General features: G+C 44.6%; 1 protein-coding gene across 6 annotated transcripts in view; it reads left to right on the forward strand.

The window, feature by feature from the left end:
* Window positions 1-2889: 2889 nt before the first annotated feature.
* MTMR3 (myotubularin related protein 3) overlaps window positions 2890-24191 on the forward strand; it is a 57997-nt gene continuing 36695 nt past the window's right edge. For all 6 annotated transcript variants that reach the window (XM_087705624.1, XM_087705625.1, XM_087705626.1 and 3 more), the window contains exon 1: window positions 2890-3034. The gene's annotated coding sequence lies outside the window, so the exon portion shown is untranslated. The remainder of the gene's footprint in view (window positions 3035-24191) is intronic.

The following is a 24191-nucleotide window of genomic DNA, read 5'->3' on the forward strand; positions in this document are numbered from 1 at the left end:
CTTAAAGTTGCCAAGGTTGGAGACCACTGCCTTAAATGACCTCCCGGGATCTTTAAAAAAAAAAGTTTTTCCTTGACCTACTAACCAGACACACCCGTTTGCAATCCTGGTGCACTTCTAATTCATGGCCAGGATTTGCATGGAGAAGGACCCCCTTTTTGGCTTTAAGGCCGGGGGGTTGGACTAGATGACCTACAAGGTCCCTTCCCAATCTGTTAATCTGAGTCTGCTTATGGCTGAAAAACCTACCTCTCTCCCTGAGAAATCTTTTCGCCTTGATCCGGGCCATTTCAGGACTGCTTCAATAAATCAGAAGGCGGATCTTTTGTCTGGCTTAGCTGTGAGCTTGTCAAGAGCCGGAAATCAGAGCCAAGAATTCAGCCTGGAAAACATTTATTGGTCAGGAAAGTCCCGGAGTGCAGCCAGAAAATCCTTTTTCAACCATCTTTCTTTTCCAAGGGCCACCAATAGCCAGCTTGGATGAGTAAGGCAAGTCCAGTCGAAGGAATCGTATCAGGGGGCAGCTCTGATAAGAGATTGAAAGAGTTATCTCCATTTGCATGGCAGTCCTGGACATTCGTTGAGGACCGAAGTTAAAATAGCATGAATTAGGATTGTTTTTCACACTTACGACCGTTTGCAGCCTCCACACAATTAAAGGTAAAGGTTCCCCTTGCACATCTGTGTTGGTCGTTCCTGACTCTAGGGGGCGGTGCTTATCTCTGTTTCTCAGCCGAAGAGCCAGCGCTGTCCGAAGACGTCTCCGTGGTCATGTGGCCGGCCTGACTCAACACCGAAGGCGCACAGAACGTGACCCGTCAAAACCGCGGTAGACTAAAGCGTGCCCGATTAAAGCGCGTACATGACGTCATCAGCAGCGCGACAAATACGACCGCGGAGAAAAAAGGGCGCTTTAAAAAGCGCTTTTAAAGCAAGCCGATTCACATAAAGGTAAGGGTTAGGGTTAGGGTTAGGTTAAGGGTTAGGGTTACGTTAAGCGTTAGGGTTAGGTTTAGGGTTAGGTTAGGGTTAGCGTTAGGTTTAGCGTTAGGTTAAGGGTTAGGTATAGGGTTAGGTTTAGGGTTAGGTTAAGGGTTAGGGTTAGGTTTAGGGTTAGGTTTGGGGGGGTTAGGTTTAGATTTACACGTTAATTTTAAGTTTACCGCTCACAGCGTGCTGTTTTCGTCGCGCTGTGATGATGTCACATACGTGCTTTCGTCGAGCGCGCTTTAGTCTACCGCGGTTTTGTGGTGGAACCGCACAGAAGGCTGTTCCCTTCCCACCAAAGGTGGTTCCTATTTTTCTACTTGCGTTTTTTACCTGTTTTCGAACTGCCAGGTTGGCAGAAGCTTCCAACAAGCAAAGGCAATGGGAAAACTTAACAACCAAGTTACATGAGCCACGGGGCGCAGTGGTTAGAGTGCAGTACTGCAGGCTACTTCTGCTGCGTGCCGGCTGCCGGCAATTTGGTGGCTCAAATCTCACCAGGTTCAAGGTTGACTCAAGACTTCCGTCCTTCCAAAGTCGGTAAAACAAGGGCCCAAAATTATTTGGGGGCAATAAGCCATAAATGTCATGTCTCCCCTTTGAGTTTATTCGGTTTTTTTTGTTCTTTTTTAAAAAAAGATAAATTATTTTTAACTATTACTTTTAGATTTTATTACTTTTATTTTCATTTTCATTTTTTAAAGTTCTGGAACAGCTTGTCACCAGAAATCGTGGGTGCTCCATCACTGGAGGCTTTCAAGAAGAGGCGGGACTGTCCCCCGGTCTGAAATGGTGTACGATTTCCTGCCTGAGCCAGGGGGCTGGACTAGATGACCTCTGAGGTCCCTTCCCAGTTCCTCTCCTGCCTGAGCCAGGGGGCTGGACTAGATGACCTCAGAGGTCCCTTCCCAGTTCCTCTCCTGCCTGAGCCAGGGGGCCAGACTAGATGACCTCCGAGGTCCCTTCCCAGTTCCTCTCCTGCCTGAGCCAGAGGGCTGGACTAAATGACCTCTGAGATCCCTTTCCAGTTCCACTCTGATTGATTGGAGGCCCTCCTGCCTGAGCTAGGGGGGGGCGGACTAGATGACCTCCGAGGTCCCTTTCCAGTTCCATTCTGATTGATTGGAGGCTCTCCTGCCTGAGCCAGGGGGCTGGACTAGATGACCTCTGAGGTCCCTTTCCAGTTCCACTCTGATTGATTGGAGGCTCTCCTGCCTGAGCCAGGGGGCTGGACTAGATGACCTCTTATGTCTCTTCCCAGTTCCTCTCCTGCCTGAGCGAGGGGGGCGGACTAGATGACCTTCGAGATCCCTTCCCAGTTCCTCTCCTGCCTGAGCCAGGGGGCTGGACTAGATGACCTCAGGGGTCCCTTCCCAGTTCCTCTCCTGCCTGAGCCAGGGGGCCAGACTAGATGACCTCCGAGGTGGATTAGATCAGTGGTCTCCAATCTTGGCAACTTTAAGACTTGTGGACTTCAACTCCCAGAGTTCCTCAGCCAGCTTTGCTGGCTGAGGAACTCTGGAAGTTGAAGTCCACAGGTCTTAAAGTTGCCAAGGTTGGAGACCACTGGACTAGATGACCTCAGGGGTGCCTTTCCAGCTCGATTCTGATGGATTCGAGGCTCTCCTGCTTGAGCCAGGGGGCCGGAGTAGATGGTCCCTTCCCAGTTCCATTCTGATTGATTGGAGGCTCGGGGGCGGACTAGATGACCTCCGAGGTCCCTTCCCCAGCTCTGCCCATTCTCCCCTTAAAAAGACCGAAAACACTTCCCAATACAGAAGAGAGTTCCCCAAGCAGGCCACGCCTCCTCCCTCCGCTCCCATTGGCCGCGCCGCGGCGGTGCGCGCCCCGCCCTTTCCCGGCCCCGCCCCTCGCCCGCCCCCGGCGTGTGGCCCCGGCCGCCATGTTGTTTGGCTGGTGAGGGAGGCGGAGGTTGGGCGGGCAGCGAGAGGAGCGGCCGCCGCTGCTGCTGCCGCCGCCGCCACCACGGCCGCCCCAGCCGTCGCCGGGAGCCGTCATGGCCGGGAGCCCCCGCCGCTGCTGCCGGGTGAGCTTGCCGGGCCTGACGGAGGGGATGGGGGTGGGGAGGTCGGTCGGTTGGGGAGGCCGCGCGGGCCTTGTTGTGGGGGGGGGATGGGAGGGCGAGTCTGTGGTGGCTCCGGCCCTCCGGGAGGGAGGACGGGGGAAGCTGCGGGCAGGGGACCGAGGAGGGGGAGCACGAGCCCTTTTGGCCCCTGGAGGGGGACCTGAGTCGCCCAGGGGGACGGGGAGGAGGAGGAGGAGGATGGAGGAGGAAGAAGAAGAAGAGGAAGCCTGGGTCCTTGACAGAGTAGAAGAGAGGATGGAATAGAGAAGCGAAGATAGGAAAGAGAATAGAAGACAATATGGAGAATGCAATAGAGAGAAGAGAATATTGAATACAGAATACAATATAAAGGAGAGAAGATAATGCAACTATAGACGACAACATAGAGAAGAGACTATAGAATACAATGTAAAGAATAGAGAATACAGATACTATAGAGAATATTGAATACAGAATACAATATAAAGGAGAGAAGACAACATAGAGAAGAGACCATAGACTACAATATAAAGAATAGAGAATATAGATACAATATAGAGAAGGGAATATAGAATACAGTATAGGGAATAGAAGAGAATATTTAATACAGTTAAAGAATAGAGAATATCGATAGCAATATAGAGAAGCGAATATAGAATACAATATAAAGAATAGAGAATATAGATACAATATAGAGAAGAGAAGGGAATGTAGAATACAGTATAGGGAATAGAAGAGAATATTTAATACAGTATAAAGAATAGAGAATATGGATACAATATAGAGAAAATATAGAATAAAATATAAAGAATAGCGAATATAGATACAATATAGAGAAGGGAAGAGAATTTCGAATAGAGAATACAATATAAAGGAGAGAAGATAATATACCTATACAAGAATACAGAGAAGAGAAGAGACTATAGAATACAATATAAAGAATAGCGAATATAGATACAATATAGAGAAGGGAAGAGAATTTCGAATAGAGAATACAATATAAAGGAGAGAAGATAATATACCTATACAAGAATACAGAGAAGAGAAGAGACTATAGAATACAATATAAAGAATAGAGAATATAGATACAATATAGGGAAGAGAAGGGAATATAGAATACAATATAGAGAAGAGAGCAGAATATTTAATTCAGTATAAAGAATAGAGAATCTGGATACAATATAGAGAAGAGAATATAGAATACAATATGGAGAAGATAATACAATCTAGAGAGTAGAAGAGACTATAGAAGAATATAGAGAATAGAAAAGAATGTAGAAGACAATGTAGAGAATAGAATATATAGAATTCAATATAGAAAATAGAATAGAATATAGACCATAGAATACAATGTAGAATAGAATAACTTTATTGTCACTTTAAACGTACACTAATGGGCATACATTAAAATGAAATTGCATTGCATACAGCTCTCAAAGGGTCACCGCTTCCAATATACCCTACATAATCATGACAGAATGAATAAATACATAAATACATACAAAATTATGCATATACCCACATCTATGGTTCTATGACACAGAGAAACAAGACAGTCTAGTTTGGATGTCTATTGCAATACCAGGTGATGTGCGGATTGACGAGAAATGACTAGGGGGGAAAAAATAACAAAATACCACAAACTGCAGGTTGGAATTGAGCGATGGGAGAGGAAGAAGCCCATGGTTGTATCAATAGTAATAGGAGCCCTAGGAGCAATACCCAAAAGGGCTGCCTAGATACAGGGGAATTTTGAATTTACTGGACCGGAATATTCTGACTTTGGGGGGGGGGGAACCACCTTCTATACTTACATGTTACCTTAACAGCTCCTAGGTCCTTGATTGGCACATGAACCGTTTAAGCTTCTACCTGTGAATCGAATTGGAGATTAAATATGATGATGATGATGATGATGATGATGATAAATATTCATCCTAACAGCTCTTAGGTCTTGGGACCTTATGACTTGAACTGTTAAATTTTTACCAGTCCCAGACTCTGAATCGAATTGAAGATTAAATCTTAATAATAATAATAATAATAATAATAATAATAATAATAATAATAATAATAATAAAAACCATCACTTCTGGCCATTAATAATTAGTCGCCAGAAGGAATGATAATTCCCTGTCCCATTTTGCCTTTGAGCCATTGAGCCACCAGAAGGAAGAGGAGGTGAAGGATGGCATAGACGTCAGGAGGGATGCTGGAGTTGGTCTGCACCAGTGAAGGCAGAGGTGGGCAGAAAGGCCTGGTCCCCCTCCTGTGACGCAGTGGTTAAATGCAGCACTGCAGGCTACTGCTAGATCAGCAGGTCAGCGGTTCAAATCTCACCGGCTCAGGGTTGACTCAGCCTTCCATCCTTCCGAGGTGGGTAAAATGAGGACCCAGATTGTTGGGGGCAATATGCTGACTCTCTGTAAACCGCTTAGAGAGGCCTGAAAGGCCTATGAAGCGGTATATAAGTCTACTGCTATTGCTATTGCTGTGGAGATGGACTCCCAGTGCCCTCATCCCCGACCAGGGGACAGGTTGGGAAGCATGGTTCTGGAGGGGCCTAGGAAAAGGGGTGGCTGAGGTATCTTGGAAAGGGGGTTACCAGCCCTGGGGACAGTCCAAGAAGGAAAGTTATGGGTTGGGGAGTCAGATGGGCTGATGGGAGCTGGAGTTGAGAAGCATCTCGGGGGGGGGGGGGGTTTCCTATCAGACAGGCAGCTAAGCTCTGAAGAGAAACCCCTAAAGACCTCAAGGGGGGGGGCTCATCCCCTGACTGGAGCACACAGAATTGCTCCTTGCCAGCCCAGGCAAATGCACATTTGCTTTAAAAGTCCCAATTTTAAGCCAGGAAGCAAGGATGCCACATCTGCTTTTGTGCTGTTGTGTGTCTGTAGAAATTGGTAAGTAAAGGAGAGGTGTAATTTTGCCTCTCCCAAGACTGGTTGCAGCCACATCTTCACCTCCAGGGCAGGAAACCGAGTCTCTTTGCTTTCTTTCTCCCCACCACGATGTGTAGCAGCTTTCTCTTTCGAGTTTGAGCTTTCTGTTTTCCTAGCCGGTCCTAACTCCAGCCAGTATTGATTAGCATTAAATCATCCTTGAGCTCAGCGGTGGTTAATTCCGAGTGACTCCCATCTTCCACTTCCTCGCTTCCATTCATCATGCAGATTAGGCTACCTGGAAAAGGGCGTGGGGAATCCGTCCTCCTTTGCCTCCCTCACTGTAATCTGGGCTGCGATTATTGTGATTTAAGGGAGGGAAACAGGTTTACAAAGCAACTCTCCCCAAGTTGCATGTGGGGAGAAATAATGCTGCGGAGTTGGAGCAAAAAGCCGCCTTCCCAAAGCCTTACCGACCGCAAATGACTAAACACGAGTATCAGCACGTTGGTTATTAAAAGACAGGTAGTCCTCGAATTACGACCACAATTGAGAATTTACAATGGGACCTGGGGTGCCAACCGTGATCTGTTCCAGGACTTCGGTCGGCACCCGATTTGTTTGCAACCAGAAGCAAGACTGATTGCGCACGGAAAAAATGGCGCGGAAGGGGGAATTGCCGCGGCTGTGTTTATTCGGCATCCGAGGATGTGTTTGTGGCCTGAATGCAGCTTTTAGCGAGTTTTTCGGTCGGCACCCCCCGAATTGTTCGTGGCCTGAGCTGTTCGGGACCCGAGGTCCCACTGTACGTTGCTGAGTGAGAAATTGGTTGAGTTTTGCTCCATTTTACGACTTTTCTTGCCACATGACTGCAGTTGTTGCATCCCTCACACGGTTGTAAATTGAATCTGACTTCCCCGTTAGCTTTGCAGAGCCGAGGTGGCGCAGTGGTTAGGGTGCAGTACTGAAGGCCACTTGAGCTGACTGTTATCTGCAGTTCGGCTGTTCTAATCTCACTGGCTCAAGGTTGACTCAGCCTTCCATCCTTCCGAGGTGGGTGAAATGAGGACCCAGACTGTGGGGGCGATATGCTGACTCTATAAACCGCTTAGAGAGGGCTGAAAGCCCTATGAAGCGGTATATAAGTATAACTGCTATTTGCTGGTCAGAAGGTTGCAAATGGGGGGGGTCACATGACCATCAAAATATGCGTCATTTGTCAGGCATCCAGATATAAACCATGTGATCAGGAGAATGCTGTAACAGTCGTGTGAAAAATGATCACCATCCACTTTTTTCAGGGCCGTTGTAACCTTGAACTAAATGAACTTGTAAGTTGAGGACTTCCTGCACAGTCTTTCATGTACAGATGTCCTCAAATTACAACTGTTCATTTAGTGGCCGATCAAAGTTACAATGGCTCTTGGGGGGGGGGGAAACCAGCTTCTGATCGTTTCTCACAGTTAATGACCATTGCAGCATCTCCCTGGTTACGCGGTCACAATTCAGATGCTTACGAATTGACTCGCATTTATGACGGTGGCGGAGAAGCCAGGTTCACTTAACAACAACCCTAGCAAGAAAGGTGGTAAAAAGCGGGGGGGGGGGGGAAGACTCACTTAACTTACGTTTTGCTTAGCTGTGGAAATTCTGGCCTTCAATCGGTTTTTCAGCCATGTCTTAAAAGTGGGATGGTAGCTTTGGGGTCGTGGTATTGTGCCGTTTAATGGCAAAATACTTCCGGTTTTGGTTGCCTCTGACGATTCCACCCCTTATGTCAGTGATGGCGAACATTTTCAGCACCGAGTGCCTGAACTGGAACATGCGAAGACCAGCTGTCTGGTGCATGTGTGCATGCTTTTTGTGCATTTTGGGGGGCATTTTCAGAACATTTTTCAGGCCTGGAAAACGGCCCAAAAAAGGTGCCAAAACAGCCCGGAAAACGGCCCTTATTGGGGCTGTTTTCAGGTTGTGAAGACCAACCGGCTGGCACGCATGAGAAGCAGCTGGCAATGGCTCTGCGTGCCACAGGTCCACCATCACAGCCTCACGTTCTGTACTGTAGACTTTTCTTGCCTCTCTGCTTAATTTTTACTGCTCAGAAACCATCCCTTTAAAACGAACCCTGGCTTTGCAGGGCCTGCAAGGCAGGAGGAGTTTTACAAGTGAAGTCCGAATAAAACCAGCTTTTATCAGCCTTTCGGCTAACAATGGGCACTTCTTCAAATGGAAATGCCCATTTCTTATAAGACCTTCTCCAGGCTTTCCCCAGCTGTGCTTCCCTTTCAGCTGACCGGAAGTATTTGCAGATGCTTAAACACTCCTCCGTTCAGGATTCCCGATCTTCTCCCTGCAGGCTGCTGAATTTTAATTGTCACTCGATATTTCTTTAGGTTGCTTCTTAAAAAAAAATAAAAAATCCAGAGTGGGACATTTGTAGAGGTTTGGAAGCAGGCGGACAGATTCCAGAATTATCCAAAAAGGGGAAGTGGATTGGGTGAGGATGGAGAGGACACAAGTAGTGGCTGGGGGGGGGACACAGGGGGGCTAACTGTTGGAAAAAACAGCAGGAGAAGTAGCAAGGGCTTTGTTGGGGGGAGGTTATAGCTTGGGCTAGCAAACTGCTGTGTCATTTCATATGGCAGAAAGCAGAATATCTCCTGGTGCCATATTGAGTTTGTGCATTGCAATTATATAACTGCAGAGGTGTTAAAGAGGGAGGGAGGGAGGCAGAAAAAGAGCTAAGAAGAATTCAAAAGGGATACTGTGTGTGTGTGTGTGTGTGTGTGTGTGTGTTCAAGGGCAAAATTGCAGGTTGCTATTATGCTTATGGGACTGTAATGAGGTAAGAGGAAGTAAGGCTCCCTCCTCCTTTGATTTTTTTTCTTTCCAAATAAATTATACAGCTCGTTAAAGAGCTATACCAGCTGGTTCTCATGTGATCTATCATGCTCATGTTGAAGTATTTAAAAAAAAAAAACCTTACTTGGTTTTGAATTTTTGCAGGAACTTGTTTTACTCTGGATTAAAGTATTGGCACCTTTTCCTTTATGACTTCCTTCAAGTGATTTTTTTTTTCCGGGTCACAGATCTTTTCCCAGTTCTCCAGTCGGAATTGTTTTTGGGAAGGTCTAAAAAAATTGGAAAAACAGCAGTTCTCCAGTAATATATATATATATATATTGACAACCAGTTTGCTGGTTATTGTGCCAAGCTGTACGAGGAAGAAGTTCTCAGCCACCCAGAGAGATCTTGTAGAGGAAATGAGGGGCGTAAACATTTAATCAATACAATAAATAAAAAGGGACATGGTGGCTCAGTGGCTAAGATGCTGAGCTTATTGATCGGAAAGGTTGGCAGTTCGGTGGTTTGAATCCCTAGCGCTGCATAATGGAGTGAGCTCCCGTTCCTTGTCCCAGCTTCTGCCAACCTAGCAGTTCGGAAGCAGGTAAAAAATGCAAGTAGAAAAATAGGAGCCACCTTTGGTGGGAAGGGAGCAGCGTTCCGTGCGCCTTCGGTGTTGAGTCATGCTGGCCACATGACCACGGAGACGTCTTCGGACAGCGCTGGCTTTGAAACGGAGATGAGCACCGCCCCCTAGAGTCAAGAATGACTAGCACATACGTGCGAGGGGAACCTTTACAGTTAGGCTGAAGTGTGTTTGGTTAGTTTGTGGATCATAGCTTTGCAGGAATCCAATTAATATGGTATGGAACCATCTATATAAAATATAGCACAGAGCTGTGTTTCTCAGCGCTGGTAAAAATAGGTGGCCTTCAATTCCCAGCATTCCCAGCCAGCCAGGGTTGACTGGGGAATGCTGGGAATCGAAGTCCACGCTGCTTAATATTGCTAAGGTTGAGGAACATTAATGTGAAGATTAATTTGTTGGACCAGGAAGATCTCTTCCATTCTTAGCCACAGAAGCTCACTGAGTGACTTCCTCTCTCAGCCAGTCTGTCTCACCAGATTGTTGGGGTTTTTTGGGGGGGGGGGGAAGTGGGAGAAGAGACTACTGTGTGTGTTGCTTTGAGCTCCTGAACAAAAAGTATATAAATCCATCAGGCCGATGATTTAACGGGAGGCAATAAAGCATAATGGGAACTTAGCCACGCTGGGGTTTTTTTGCGGCTTGCTGGCGTTGTGGGAGCCTAAACACTCTTGCCATTTAGATTTTACGTTGCCTGCTTAGCATGTCAGACGTGCCCCAGACACGCTTATTACTCCAAGTGACTGACAGAAATAGGCTAATGAAACAGTTTTAAATTAAAATGATATTTAAGGAATGTCAGCCTCAATAGAATGTAAATATTTAAAAAAAAAACCTTCTGGGTGTCAGGTGTGCTGCAATGCCACGGTCTTCGAAGGGGGACGGTGCAAGAGAAGATCACGGAGAGGAACAGGAAGTCCTGGTGACATTATTATTGTAGAGGGCAAGACCAGTTTTCCTTCCCCTCCCTTTTTTTTTGGGGGGGGGGAGGTTTAAGAATGGAAACACGGGAGCTTTTCAATTGCACTTCTTAAAAGATCCGAAACTCCCAGGCGTTCTCGGCTTACAGCCCTTTATTTAATGAAGGTGGCAAAAGGGTAACTTAACGATTGTTTTTTCACACTTAACGACGGTTGGAACATCCCTCTGGCCACATGAACAAAATTCAGACTCTTGGCAACGGACTCATCCTATTTATGACGGTGGCAGGGTCCCGAACTCACGCGATCCCCTTTTGCCACCTTCTGACAAGCAGGCTTTGCTTAACAACCGTGCAGGGATTGGAGGTTGTAAAACGGGGCAAAACTCACGTAACCAGTGTGTGATTCGGGACTCCATTATGGTCATAAGTCGAGGACGGCCTGCATGGCTTGAAACGCGCAGCTGAAAATCGGCCAAACCGGGGTATCGGGGGTCGGCGATTTGCCCATCTTAGCTGTGCCATCTTCCTTGGCATTCCTGACACAGGAGTTGAAGGGGCAAAAAAAAAAAAGAGAAACAACTTGCGTTACCTCTGCTTAAGTCATGCCCGCGACTTCTTCCTGCCCGCAGAGAAAGATGCTGAGGGTTTTTTTCCCCTCCCGGGTTAGGTGGCTGAGGCCTCTTTCAATTGAACAAACTCCCTTTTCAGCCTGTTTACACAAATAGGGACACCAACATTGCTGGTGGTCAACAGGAACAGGAGTCGTCTTTCTCTCTTGGCTTCTGCCCGTGTTTATTTTCCCAAGTGCCATCCGGTGTTTGGGCATTCTTCTCCACTCCTTCCCTCAGGGCTGGGATGCCATTGGATGTGCCAGCCACCTTCCTGGGTTTTGATGTCACATATTTTACAATGATTCCCAGGGGGGGCCAGTTGGGTTTGCAGTCTCTTTATTTATTTCCATTCCGTTCGGCGCAGTGGTTTTGTTTCAAACGTGTGTCTCGTTTTGGTCTGGGAAGAAGACTCACTGAGTTAATTTTTTAAAAATGGCCTATTAGGTTATATCCCAAAATAATGATGAAGCGGCGTTCATAAAAAAGTGACTTAGAACGTGAAGACAGCTCTCTCGGGAGGAAATATAAAGGAAGCAGCAGAGGAAAAGAAGGGCATTTGAATCAGAATAAATGTTTATACATGTTGCTACGTTAGTGCCAAACACATACCGGTATTGCTCATAAACCTACCGTATTTTTCGGAGTATAAGACGCACCGAGATTTTGAAATTTTTTTAAAAAAGTTTTTGCACTCCGCAGACCTCCCCAAAACAGCCTCCCAGAAATATGGGGTTTCCTTGTTTTTAAAGCAGGGGCAAACTTCTGAATTTGCCATCACAAAGTCCTTTCTCTAAGAATCTGTGGAAAAGCCAATGCAAGATTTTAGGGTAGCTCACCAAAGGCAGCCGTGTCAGAAAAAGGAAGGCCTTCGCGGTCTGTGTTTCCTGGAGATAAAGAGATTCTCTTGCTTATGAAATTAGTACAGGCATTTAAAGGAACAGGGCAATTAATAGCAATCAGCTTGAACATATGATTAATAGCAAACCTGTCTTGATTCAGTTACATTCGCTGTGGGAAACCCTTTTAAGGTAATTTGCTACAGTTCACGTGAATTAAAAATGCTAGGGGAATTCCCATTTGGAGTTGATCGCGACCCTGTTTCCCTGAAAATTAGCCCTCCCCAGATAATAAGCCCAATCGGGCTTTGGAGCGCATGCACTAAAATAAGCCCTCCCCCAAAATATTGCAACCCAGCGGCAGCCATGAGGTGACCACGCTCACTGCCTCCTGCACCTCAACAATAATAAGACCTCCCCGAAAATCAGGCCAAGTGCTTATTTTGGGGGTCAAAAGAAAATAAGACCCTGTCTTATTTTCAGGGAAACATGGTAATTAGTGAACCTGTTGAAGGAAAATGTAGGAGATAGGCTGGTGATGTTACCTAGTTGGGTCATGAAATGCCTGCAAGAAAACAACCAAGCTCAGAGAGGACTAAGGACCCCACAGTCCTCTTCCTCTGCAAACCCCACTCCCTTACCAGCACTGATGATGTTACCTAGTTGGGTCATGAAACGCCTGCAAGAAAACCACCCAGCTCAGGGGGCACCAAGGACCCCTTCCTGCCTTGCAATTGTGGCGTTTGAAAAAAAAGCCACAACTGGTTACATTTATCAGGGGTGCAAAGCTGAGGGTCCCTGATTATTTTCTGTGGGTGGGTGGGCACATTTTGAGAGCGGGACATGAACAGCCCCTCAAAAACAGCAGCGTGGAAGGCTTGCCCTTTGTAAAGCACAGCGACGAGGGTCCCACACCCTGTTACTGTAATTCAGCCTTTCCCATTAGCCCCCCCCCAAGACTCCCCTGTTATCTTTGGCCTCCTCCTGAGCAGCTGGAGGGATTTCTAAAACGGCGTGCACATCTGCAGCATCGTTTTTAATTTCCTAATAACTCTTACGGGGCCCATCTGGAGCTCAGAGAGATTCCTAGGAACCGAGAACCCCGAGGGAGGCCGCATAGCAGCTTCCTGTTTCATTTTGATTGAAAGGTGCTTTTTTAAAAATATAAACAAAGTCCAGTCGGATGGATCAGTGCATCGAATCGATATAAAAGGACAGGGATCCATTAAGATCCGCGGGCAGCACCCCTGTGGCCGTCAACCTAAAACCATAATTGATCCCAGACGGTCGTAAGTTGTGCCAGAAGTCATTCACCACACTGACAGTCCTCGATGTTACAACCTTTTCCGTGCTGGTTGTTAAGTGAACTATGCGGTTGTTAAGCGAAGCCATTGCTTGCAGTGGGCGTTCGTTTGCGGGAAAGCAGAAGTAAATGCCATTTTCTGGCAAAAACAAAATTATTGTGCACTGCAAATAGCTGTAAATGTGGACCAGTTGTCAAGGTGTCATGTGACTGCTGGCGTGTGTGTGTGTGTGTGTGTGTGTGTGCCATCAGAACTTTAAATCTGGGTCGTAAGTACCCCTGGAGAGCTCCATTGCAGCTTTGAACGTTCATTAATGGTCATAAATTGAGGACCTTTAAATATTTTTCAGTCCCTTTTGGCTACCTGTTAACGGCTTTACTTTCCTAGAAGGCCATACACGTCCAGCCTTACTGTACCCAAAATCAATTACAGGATTAAGTCTGGGAGTTTTAGTTAATGTGCATCCACTTCAGTGAATCAAGGCCATTGGCTGGTTGGCACTCTCTATTAATCCATACACCTCACCACAACGCTGGGCTCACACAGTGTGCAACACACTAATTCAATTCACATTATGGCTTTCCTTGTTAGGCGAATCCATACTTAATTGCTACCTGTCAGCTTTCCATTATTGGCGTTGGCACATCGTGCCCCAAACGGCACAGTTAATTCCCAAAATATTAATAAACGGCATTGTTATATCCTTGAGAGAGAAAAAAATCATTTTAAAAAATAAACTTACATGGGCGGTTACAGTATTTATATATGTCATTCTACACTCTTAACATAGTGCAGCCTGCCGGAAACTGGATAAATTTGAGATTTAAGCTTCCTGCGTTGATGCTTCACATACACTTTGTCTGATATTTTGTTTTTAAATTTATTTTATTTTCAAAACAAACACAACACATAAAATCTTCCTTCCTTACATATTGCAGAAAGTGTATCAGTTGGTTACAAAAGGTTTTCGTGCATTTCTTCCACAGTCATCAAGCCTAATTCACATTAACTCAAGTATTTTAACTCAAATATTTATACATGTTACCCTTATACCTCCATTTATATTTGACTATAATTATTTAAACGTCCTTCATCATAAAATATACCGAAATTTAATACATAACCACATACTGGCAACATTTTGTCTGGTGTTTTGTTTTAACACATTACAGGGAAGAGCTGAGGTGGCGCAGTGGTTAAATGCAGCACTGCAGGCTACTTCAGCTGACCGCAGTTCTGCAGTTTGGCTGTTCAAATCTCACCGGCTCAGGGTTGACTCAGCCTTCCATCCTTCCGAGGTGGGTAAAATGAGGACCTGGATTGTTGTTGGGGGCAATATGCTGACTCTGTAAACCGCTTAGAGAGGGCTGAAAGCCCTATGAAGCGGTATATAAGTCTAACAGCTATTGCTATTGCTAAACACTTTTACCAGGCTGAAGGGCCCGTGGGGTTGTTTTGTCGTTCAGCGCGGTGTTAAACCCAGCCGTTAGATCTTGCGTGCGAGTTGTACGAATCAGGCTATCACAGTAGGCCATTGTGTGGGTTTATTTGGGTGAAATTATGCCCATCGGGTCAGAGAGAGCAAAACAGTTGAGTCAGCAAAACTCCGTCTCAATAGAAATCCCTTGATAATGCAACGGAGCTTGTGAATCGGACCGGGCAATCGTTCTTTCCTCTAATTCTGTGGAATGGCCTCCCCTGTTGAAGCTAATCCTTTGGAGAAGGCTTTTTTCATAAGATGATTTCCAGGGATTGGCGGGTTTTGAGACTTTTACCCCAATTTTTTTTTTTTTAAAAAAAATACCAACGTTTAATTTGTGTCTAGGAATCTGGTGATCGAATGCTTGGAAAATGCAGGTGTCCCAAGTCCTCCTTCCAAGCCTTTGCTCATATTTGCTTGGACCTGTCACTCATCTTACGTTTTCAGGAAATGGGGTTGACAAAAAATAATAAATCTTAATGTATGTGCCTCATTTGTCGTAGCTTCCTGCCTTGTCCTTTCAAAACAACGTGAAAACAGGTTTATGTTTATTTCTTCTGATATTTCTCCCGGGTTTTTAGTCCTTCCAATGGAGAAAATGGAAGGTGTTTTTTTCCCATTTATCTTTCCCCTTCTCCAACATACATTCTTCTTACCTGACACATGCATATTTCCTCTCCCGTGTTCCTATCAGTAACATATTTCTCTCTTATTCTGCCCCTTTAATCTCAACATTATAGTTGGCATCTAAATTCCACAGAATGAGACTTCAACATAGGTCGTCCTCAACTTACGACCACAGTTGAGCCCAATATTTCCGTTGCGAAGCAAAATAGTTAAGTGAATTTTGCCCCTTCCTTGCCACAGTTGTTAAGTGAATCACTGTAGTTGTTAGGTTAATGACACGGTTGTTAAGTGAATCTCGCTCAATCAAGCTTGTGGATTTTGATCAGGTGACCACGAGAGACGTCATAAGGGTGAAAAAAAACAGTCCCAAGTCACTTGTTTCAGTGCCGTAACTTCAAACGGTCTCTAAGCGAACGGTCGTAAGTGGAGATGGTGTACATGATGTTCTTTTCAGCAGGGGAGATAAGAGTCAAAATGTTTGCAAGGGCTTCTTGATTGTATAACAGGATGAATGTTGGGAGGTAGGACTTATTAATAATAACAAGATTGTCCAGTTTTAATGGGATTGTTTTGCAATAGACAGGCTTCCATAGCATTGATATTCTCCAGCTATTAGGATGGAAATAAGTCAGTGCTGACATCAGTTTGCAACTGGTGGGAAATTAATGCCATATAAAAAGCAAGCCTTTGAAAACAGTATGCTTTTTAGTAGGAAGTTCTATCCCTAATTGATTTCCAGGATCTGCTAATACTGGGGGCTATGGATGAGTCAGCTAGTACATTTCTTTTAACAGGCTAACAAGGTGCAAAAATGAAGCTGCCGGTTCATTTTTTAAAAGTACCATATTTTTCAAAGTATAAGATGCACCTTTTCCCCCCTCAAAAAAGTGGGTGCGCCTTATACACTGAATACAGCATTTTGGACTTCCCGAAACACTGCCCCCTTCACTAAAATGGACGTGTAGAGGGTTTGGGAGGCTTGCAAAGTGCCTCTGAGAGCTGGGGAGGGCATAAATGAGCAAAAAATGGGCTGTTTTTGCCCCCCCAGCCCCCAGGAGCACTCTAGGAGCCTCCCAAAGTTCTGCGTGCCCCCTCCCTTTCCCCCCCAAAGAACGAGGCATGCCGAGGGGTTGGGAGGCCTGCAGAGTGCAAAAACTTTTTTTTTTAAATTTACCTCTTTAAAATCATGAAGGTTCTTACACTCCGAAAAATACTGTAGTTGTTTTTATAGAACACTAATGATATTTTTCCTATTAAGCGCAACATATTAAACTATAATTAGACCACTTCTAAGTGCATCCTTATTGCCATCCTTTGGAACTAGGTTTATTTAACAAATGCACAAAAATGAATTTGAATTGTTTGGAGCAGAGACGATGTCCGCTATTATCTTTGGTCTGAGAATAGTTTTGGAATTTGCAATAGCTGTGGAATAAAAGTCTGTGGCGTGCCATTTTCTACTTAAAAGAGCACGCATTGGGGGGGGGGGGAGAAATCCAGATATTCTGCTTCTGTCTTCACTGTTCACAATCCCGGCAACAAGAATTTGCTGTGGATGGGGAACATGAAATTGTGGTTGGGCATTTAGCATGATCAAATTAGGTTGTTTTGTCTACACGCAGTGAACCTTTCTACTTTTATTAGGCAAGCTTTCACAGCACGATAATGCACTTTTCAAATGGAAAAGAATGTTGCTCCGACCACTCTTCACGTTTAATTTTTTGCTAAGTAAACATTTAAAAAAAAAAAATTCTCACAAGCGTGCATTCCTGCAGGATTTGGTTTGCGCATTATTGGGCCTGAAATGCAGACTGCTTTGCCCAGTAATTCAACTTTTGCTTCGACTTGTGGTTTGTTTTTTTTCTGCCTAACGTTTCAAAGTTGTGTGTGTTGCTTCCCAGGGTCCTTGTTTTATGACTTAAGAAAACCGATACAGGTAGTCCTCGGCTTAACAACAGTTCATTTAGTGACCATTCAAAGTTACAACAACCCTACGGCTGTTTTTCACACGACTGTGGCCCCAGCTCCATGGTCAAGTGATCAAAATTAAATGCTTGACCCCTGAGTCACATTAATGACGGTTACAGTGTCCGTCATCCCTTTTTGCAACTTTCTGACAAGTCAGATTTACTTAACGACTGTCTTGCTAACTTAACAACTGCAGTGATTCACTTAACAGCTATGGCATGAAAGATCATAAAAGGGGGCAAAATTCACTTGACAACAGAAATATTGGGCTCGATTGTGTTCATAAGTGGAGGACTTACCTGTGTAAGAGAGACTAAAAATTCCAAAGAAGTGAGCAGATGTAATAGCAATCCAGTTTATTCTGTCCTTTTAAAAAAATTGTCTGTAGCTTTCCTGATGTGACGAGAAGTTTAGATAAGATGATTTACCTAATAAAAGTTTGATAATTCACTTCGGCTACAGTGAAGTCAATCTTCAGGAAAGATGCCTACTACGAGACACCCCCCCCCCCAAAAAAAAAAACCACGATAGAAAATGTACAGTACAGCCACTTCTCCATACCTTCATTTTGCCACCTGCTTGCAGAGGAGAAAAGCAAACGATCCTGTGAAACTAGAAAGGCAGAGAATTGAAACCTGCGCTTTGTCTTTCAACTGGTGAGAAGTTCAATAGATATATGCCTGTCCTTTTCATATAGATCCTGCAGATTGGCTCCTTAATCAAGAAATTCATTTAAAACACCGTTTCTTGCTCAGAACCTCTGGCTGAACTCGGGGTGGGGGGGGGAGAGAAGAAACCCTCACCCATCGATAAAACGAATGAATGCCTTTTGTTCGTTTTTGTTAATTAAATTTCTGACTTGGATCTTAATTTTCAAGCCGCCCTTCCACATTTTTCTGAAATGACTGCCGAGTCTGGTTTGAATAAATTACTGTGGATTGATTCAGTGGCACGAACACGCATGCACATACGTTGACTACGGGCCCATGGACTTTATATAATGATTTTGGACAGTTTCATCCGTTTTATTTTTATTGCTGGATGCTGTCTTTTCTTGACATCTCAATATTGCATTTCCTGATAGTTATTTCTTGCTTAGGTTCGGAATGGTGTTTTTAGGCCTGTCTCAAGCTGTAGAGACTCACCTGTGTTCATCTATTGCTCAAGATCCAAGATCTCTTTCTCTCTCTCTCTCTCTCTCTCTCTCTCTCTCTCTCTCTCTCTCTATCTCTATCTCTATCTCTATCTATCTATCTATCGATCTCTATCATCTATCTATCTATCTACCTATCATCTATATCTATCTATCGATCTCTATCTATCTCTATCATCTATCTATCTATCATCTATCTATCGATCTCTATCGATCTCTATCATCTATCATCTATCTATATCTATCTATCATCTATCTCTATCTATCTATCTATCATCTATATCTATCTATCTCTATCATCTATCTATCATCTATCTATCTATCTATCTATCTATCTATCTATCTATCTATCTATCATCTATCTATCTCTATCTATCATCTATCTATCTATCTATCTATCTATCTATCTATCTATCTATCTATCTATCTATCTATCTATCTATCTATCTATCTCCTTAATGAGGATGTTATTTGATTATTTATTTATTTTCTGAACCTTTTTGGTGAGTGTCTTTTTTTCCTCTCTTGTCATCCTTCCAGGACTAGTTTTGAGCTTTGTGATATATAAATATGGTACATTGTTCTTGTTAGTTGCGAAGTTGTGTCCGACCCATTGCAACCCCATGGACAACGTTCCCTTTTTGGCCTTCCCAAAAAAACTGCTAATTAATGAACCAAGGAAACACTCCATCTCTGCCCCACCCCCATTTGCCCCATTCATTTCGCTCCCTTCCTTCCCGTCTTGATGAATTTTGAACCTAAATTCCATGTTATTTATTGTTTTAATGTTGTGTACTGGGACGCGGTGGCTCAAAGAGGCTGTGCTTGTTGATCAGAAAGGTCTGCAGTTCGGCAGTTCGAATCCCCAGCGCTGCGTAACGGAGTGAGCTCCTGTGACTTGTCCCAACTTCTGCCAACCTAGCAGTTTGAAAGCATGTAAAAAAATGCAAGTAGAAAAATAGGGAGCGTCTTTGGTGGGAAGGGATTGAGTCATGCCGGCCACAGGACCACAGAGACATCCTCAGACAGCGCTGGCTCTTCGGCTTTGAAAAGGAGATGAGCACCGCCCCCTAGAGTCGGGAATGAACAGTTTTATTGCTTGTAAACCACCTAGAATCGCCCCCAGTGGAGATGGGAGGCAATGAATGAATGAATGAATGAATGAAATAGAAAGCATGGCTATTTGGCCCTTAGGATAATGAATTCAAGTCTGAGATTTTACCTTTACGTTTACCCAGGTTAAAGTTACCCAGATCAAAGTATGGCCCTTTCAATTCCCACGCCCATCCTTCTAAGGTGGATTAAAGCTCTACATTAAAGAGATCACCTGGCATAATTTTAGGGCGTTATAAAATACCCAAGATTGGAAGGGGAAGGCTTATTTTTACCTTGGTGTTTATTGTACAGTGCAAGGGCATTGTATTTTCTTCCTAATGGAGCCTGGGAAGTGATGCCATCCTCAGTTTTGGGAAGAGCCCTCTTAACCCATTAAATTGCCGCAAACCTGCACCCAATGTTTGATCAGAAGGCTGGGAATTACAGAGGGCAAACTGAAAACAGTGGATGCACCTCTTCAAGGTTTCCGTTTGGGAAATTGCTGGAGAATGGGCGTCTCTCTTTCCTGCCGAAAGAAACCAGGGTAATATTATCTGCCTGTGTGCTTTCTTCTTCAAAAGAGGAGCTGCCCTTAATTGGGTGGTGATAAGTGTGCATTTTGGGACAAACCGTATCACCGGCACTTTTAATAATATGGATAAGGGGTTCGCTTAAAAAGAAGATAACGGAATATTGTGTGAGGAGGAAAGGAAGTTTTGCATGTGTTCCCAAATGGTGTTTATTTGTTTATTTAATTTCTTTATCGGGTATCTCACCTAAGTGACTGTGGCCAGTTTGCAACGACATGATAAATCCCTTTAAACACATGAATAAAGGTAACAGATAATCCTCGTCTTCCAAACCACAATGGAGCCCAAAGCTTTTGTTGCTAAGCGAGACTCTGGCTAAACGTTCCTCGGTCAGCTTTGAGGAACAAGCGATAAAACTTTTGGAGTTTTAGCGTTTCTCTCCTTTCAAGTACGAACCTCGCAGAGTTTCGATTTTTGAAAATTAGAGGGTTCTTTAAACAAAAACTTTGTCTGCTCCTTTGATCGTAATCTGAGAAAACGGCTCTTTGGATTTTGTGTGGTCCTGAAGGCTACAGCCATGGATGGGAAAAGAGGTCGCTGAAATATCTGTACGTACCCCTCTGTTTGATGACATTTTAGGAATATCGTTTTATTCACAAATATTATTTATCATTTACTGTGAATTATTTATTCACAAAGCTCTCCCCTGCCTGAGAACACAACACAACACAAATCTGCTGTGGCTGATCTCAAAAAAAAAAAAAGCTAAATAGGACCAGAATTGTGTGTATGTGGCTGGACAATTCCCAAGAAATCCCATCATTGTAGCTAAAATTGGAAATGGGGAAGAAAAATCTCTGGGGAAGACAAGGAAAACCCATTTCCATACAGACAGTCCTCGAATTATGACCACAATGAAGACTGAAATTTCCGCCGCTAAGCAAGACCGTCGTTACGTGGGTTTTGCTCCGTGGGGCGACTTTTCTTGCCACAGTTGTTAAGTCAATCATCACTGCACTTGCTAGTAACACAGTTGTTAAGTGAAACTTTGCTTGTCAGAGGTTCGCAAAAGGGGAACACTGCAACCGTCATAAGTACATGCCAGTTGCCAAGTGGGAAAATTTTGATCATGTGGCCAGGAGCATGCTGTGCAACATTTGTCGTCATTTAAAATGCTCACTTTTTCCAGCGCCATTGCAACGTCGAAAGATCACTAAACAACTGGTTTTAATAGTGGTGAATAACTGTAGCTCGGGTGTAGGAGGAGTGCGAAGGTTTCGTTCTCCAAGCTTGTGGGTTGGTTTCCAAACATTTCGTTACCAGGCATGGTAACGTCTTCCGTGGAGTTTAGGGGATGTTCTTGTCCTCCTGTGGTTTTAATGCTTTTTAAGTCCAGGATTACCTGTGCTGTTGCTCAGAAAACCACATTAATTGACCCATGAAACCAAGTCACGCTTCACTTGAAGGGATTTCTCTCAATTCTGACAGAAGTAGCACATTTCAAGATGCCAGCATGAATGAGGCAACTCACTGTGAAACGATTGCGTAAATTTATTTACAGGCACAACCCCAACTGAGCCCAACATTTATGTCACTGAGCGTGAAGTTTGTGAAGTGAGTTTTTACTCCCATTTTAAGATTTTTCTTGCCGCTGTTAAGTGAATATCACTTTGGTTGTTAAACTAGTCACGTGGTTGTTAAATGAGCCTGGCTTCCCCATGGACTTGGCTGGTCAGAAGGCGATCAGCCCCCTCCCCCCCCCGCCCCGAACACTGCGACTGTCATCAGCAGGAGTTCGTTACCAAGCGTCTGAATGTAAATCACATGAACATGGGGCTGCTACAACAGTTGTAAGTGTGAAACGTGGTCCTAAGTCCCTTTTTTCCATGGTGGTGTAACTTTGAATGGTGACTAAATGAACTGTTTTAAGGACTACCTGTATAAGAATTTGGAAGGGGAAAGGAGAAGATTCTGAGAACTATTACTTTAGACCAGGCTTCACTGGATTATACATCTACCTACTTACTTACCTACCTACCTAGCTAGCTACCTATTCTCTATCTCTATATATGAATGGATGTGCATAACTCTGGAACACCTCAAGCAATTTCAACCAAACATACCCCTTGGGGTACGTGTTCTGTTAAGATACAGCCTGTTGTGCCATAAAATGGCTTCTACTGTACAGCGCAGTGGAGTTGCCATGGTAGCAGCTTCAAGAATTCCCTAAGGGGGCTGCCTCTGGTAAGAGGGAAATAATCTAACATTAGAAATTACGTTTGGTCCGGACATTTTGCCCTTATAAATAAATACCGGGGCAATGGCGGGTTATCGGCTAGTTATGTATAATCCACTATATGTGTGCATGTATGCATGCAGGGTACTAGTTCAGGCGAGCCCCTTCTCCTTCTGAATTTCTGTTCCTCAAGAACGGAGACCTAAGTTTGAACGTGTGTGTACCGGATGTTTATTAATAGGCGGGGGAGAGGGGGGGGAGGGAAAAACCCTTATCAGAACCAGAGCAGGAGGGCGCATGTTTTGACTTGTGTTATCACATGCTTCTGTTTGCTTGAGATACAGCCTGAGAGGTTGAGGCCGGCTTGATCTGCTACTCCGGCTTTTTTTACTCAGAAGTAACGCCAAGCGTGCAGGGCGGCTTTCTGCCAGATCAGCCGGCACGGAGCTGGCATTTTTTTAAAAGAAGCTGGGATCGTGGTTGTTATCTGTAAGCAGATTGTATCTGCAAAGCTGGTTTCCAATCTGGAAAAGGCAGGTAGGCAGAGAAGAAACGCCATTAAAAAGGACCAGCTCTGGAAGGTAATTTGGGTGTCCAGCCCGTCGTTTCGTTAGCGGACTTCAGAACGGAGAGCTTCACGTCTCTTACTTCCATTTGATGCCTCTATAAACGAAAGTCTTCCACAATCCACCTTCTATTCCCTGGTAATAATCAGGTGCCATAACCTGTCATTTAGGCCTACAAAGAGCCAGGCCATTCCTTCATTTCCTGTCCCGTGAGGAGCTTTATCTGTCTTGTTTTCATTTTTTGCTTATCCTTGTTTTTCCCCGGGGGTGGGAGGGTGGGGTGGGGGGAGGAAATTGGATTTTGTAAGGGAGAGATGATGTAGGTTAGGGTTGACTTGTAAAAGCCAGAAAAAAACGTATTGGCAGGCTCCCAGGAAAGATTTGACGGGAATGTCAGCCTTGCCTCCTGACCTTGTCTTGTCTTCTTCTAGTCTGTGTCTAGTCTCCCGTCCTTGGTTTTAGCGGGGGGAAAAGGGTGGGTGGGTGGAACATCACGTTTTTAGGATTTTTAATTTTTAGTTGAACGCTTTAATTGTTCTGGATTGGTTTCTGCATTATCTGAGATCGCTGGGGTTTTATGTCCAAACCAGGGGTCGGCAACCTTAAACACTCAGAGCCACAAAGGTCCCAACCGGAAGTTCCCCGTTCAATTCTGGAGCCGACCTGATTCTGGTCCCCCCACCATAGAGTCTCCTCCTAGCGCGGCATCCATTTTCCTCTCCCGACTGGAATTCCGGTTCCCCCCACCATAGAGTCTCCTCCTAGCGCGGCATCCATTTTCCTCTTCCGACTGGAATTCTGGTTCCCCCCACCACCACCATAGAGTCTCCTCCTAGCGCGGCATCCTTTTTCCTCTCCCGACTGGAATTCTGGTTCCCCCCACTATAGAGTCTCCTCCTAGTGTGGCATCCATTTTCCTCTCCCGACTGGAATTCTGGTTCCCACCACCACCACCATAGAGTCTCCTCCTAGCGCGGCATCCTTTTTCCTCTCCCGACTGGAATTCCGGTTCCCCCCACCATAGGGTCTTCTCCTAGTGTGGCATCCTTTTTTGGGGAGCAACAAACCTGGAGATCCTAGTTTTGATTTAGATACCAGCCCTGAGTTTTTGAGTAAATTGGGGTTTCCTAATCTATAGACTTAACCTTTGTATATATATATATAGTCCTCTGATGTATGACCTCAGTTGAGCGCCGGATTTCTGTGGATAAGCAAGGCAGTTATTAAATGAGTTCTGTCCCGTTTTGCGATCTTTTTTTGCCATGGTTGCTAAACTAATTACCATAGCTGTTAAGTGAATCGTGCAGTCATTAAGTGAATTTGGCTCCCCCCCCATTAACCCCTTGTCAAGGATGGTTGCAAATGAGAATTCCCATGACTCCGGGATGCGGCAACTATCGTAAATAAACTTTAATCGTAAATACACTTTAAGCTTTAAT

The sequence above is a fragment of the Thamnophis sirtalis genome, unplaced genomic scaffold, assembly GCF_051295495.1.
Source record: "Thamnophis sirtalis isolate CommonGarterSnake01/CBP01778 unplaced genomic scaffold, rThaSir2_p1.2 scaffold_2, whole genome shotgun sequence".
In the NCBI taxonomy this organism is placed as follows: domain Eukaryota; kingdom Metazoa; phylum Chordata; class Lepidosauria; order Squamata; family Natricidae; genus Thamnophis; species Thamnophis sirtalis.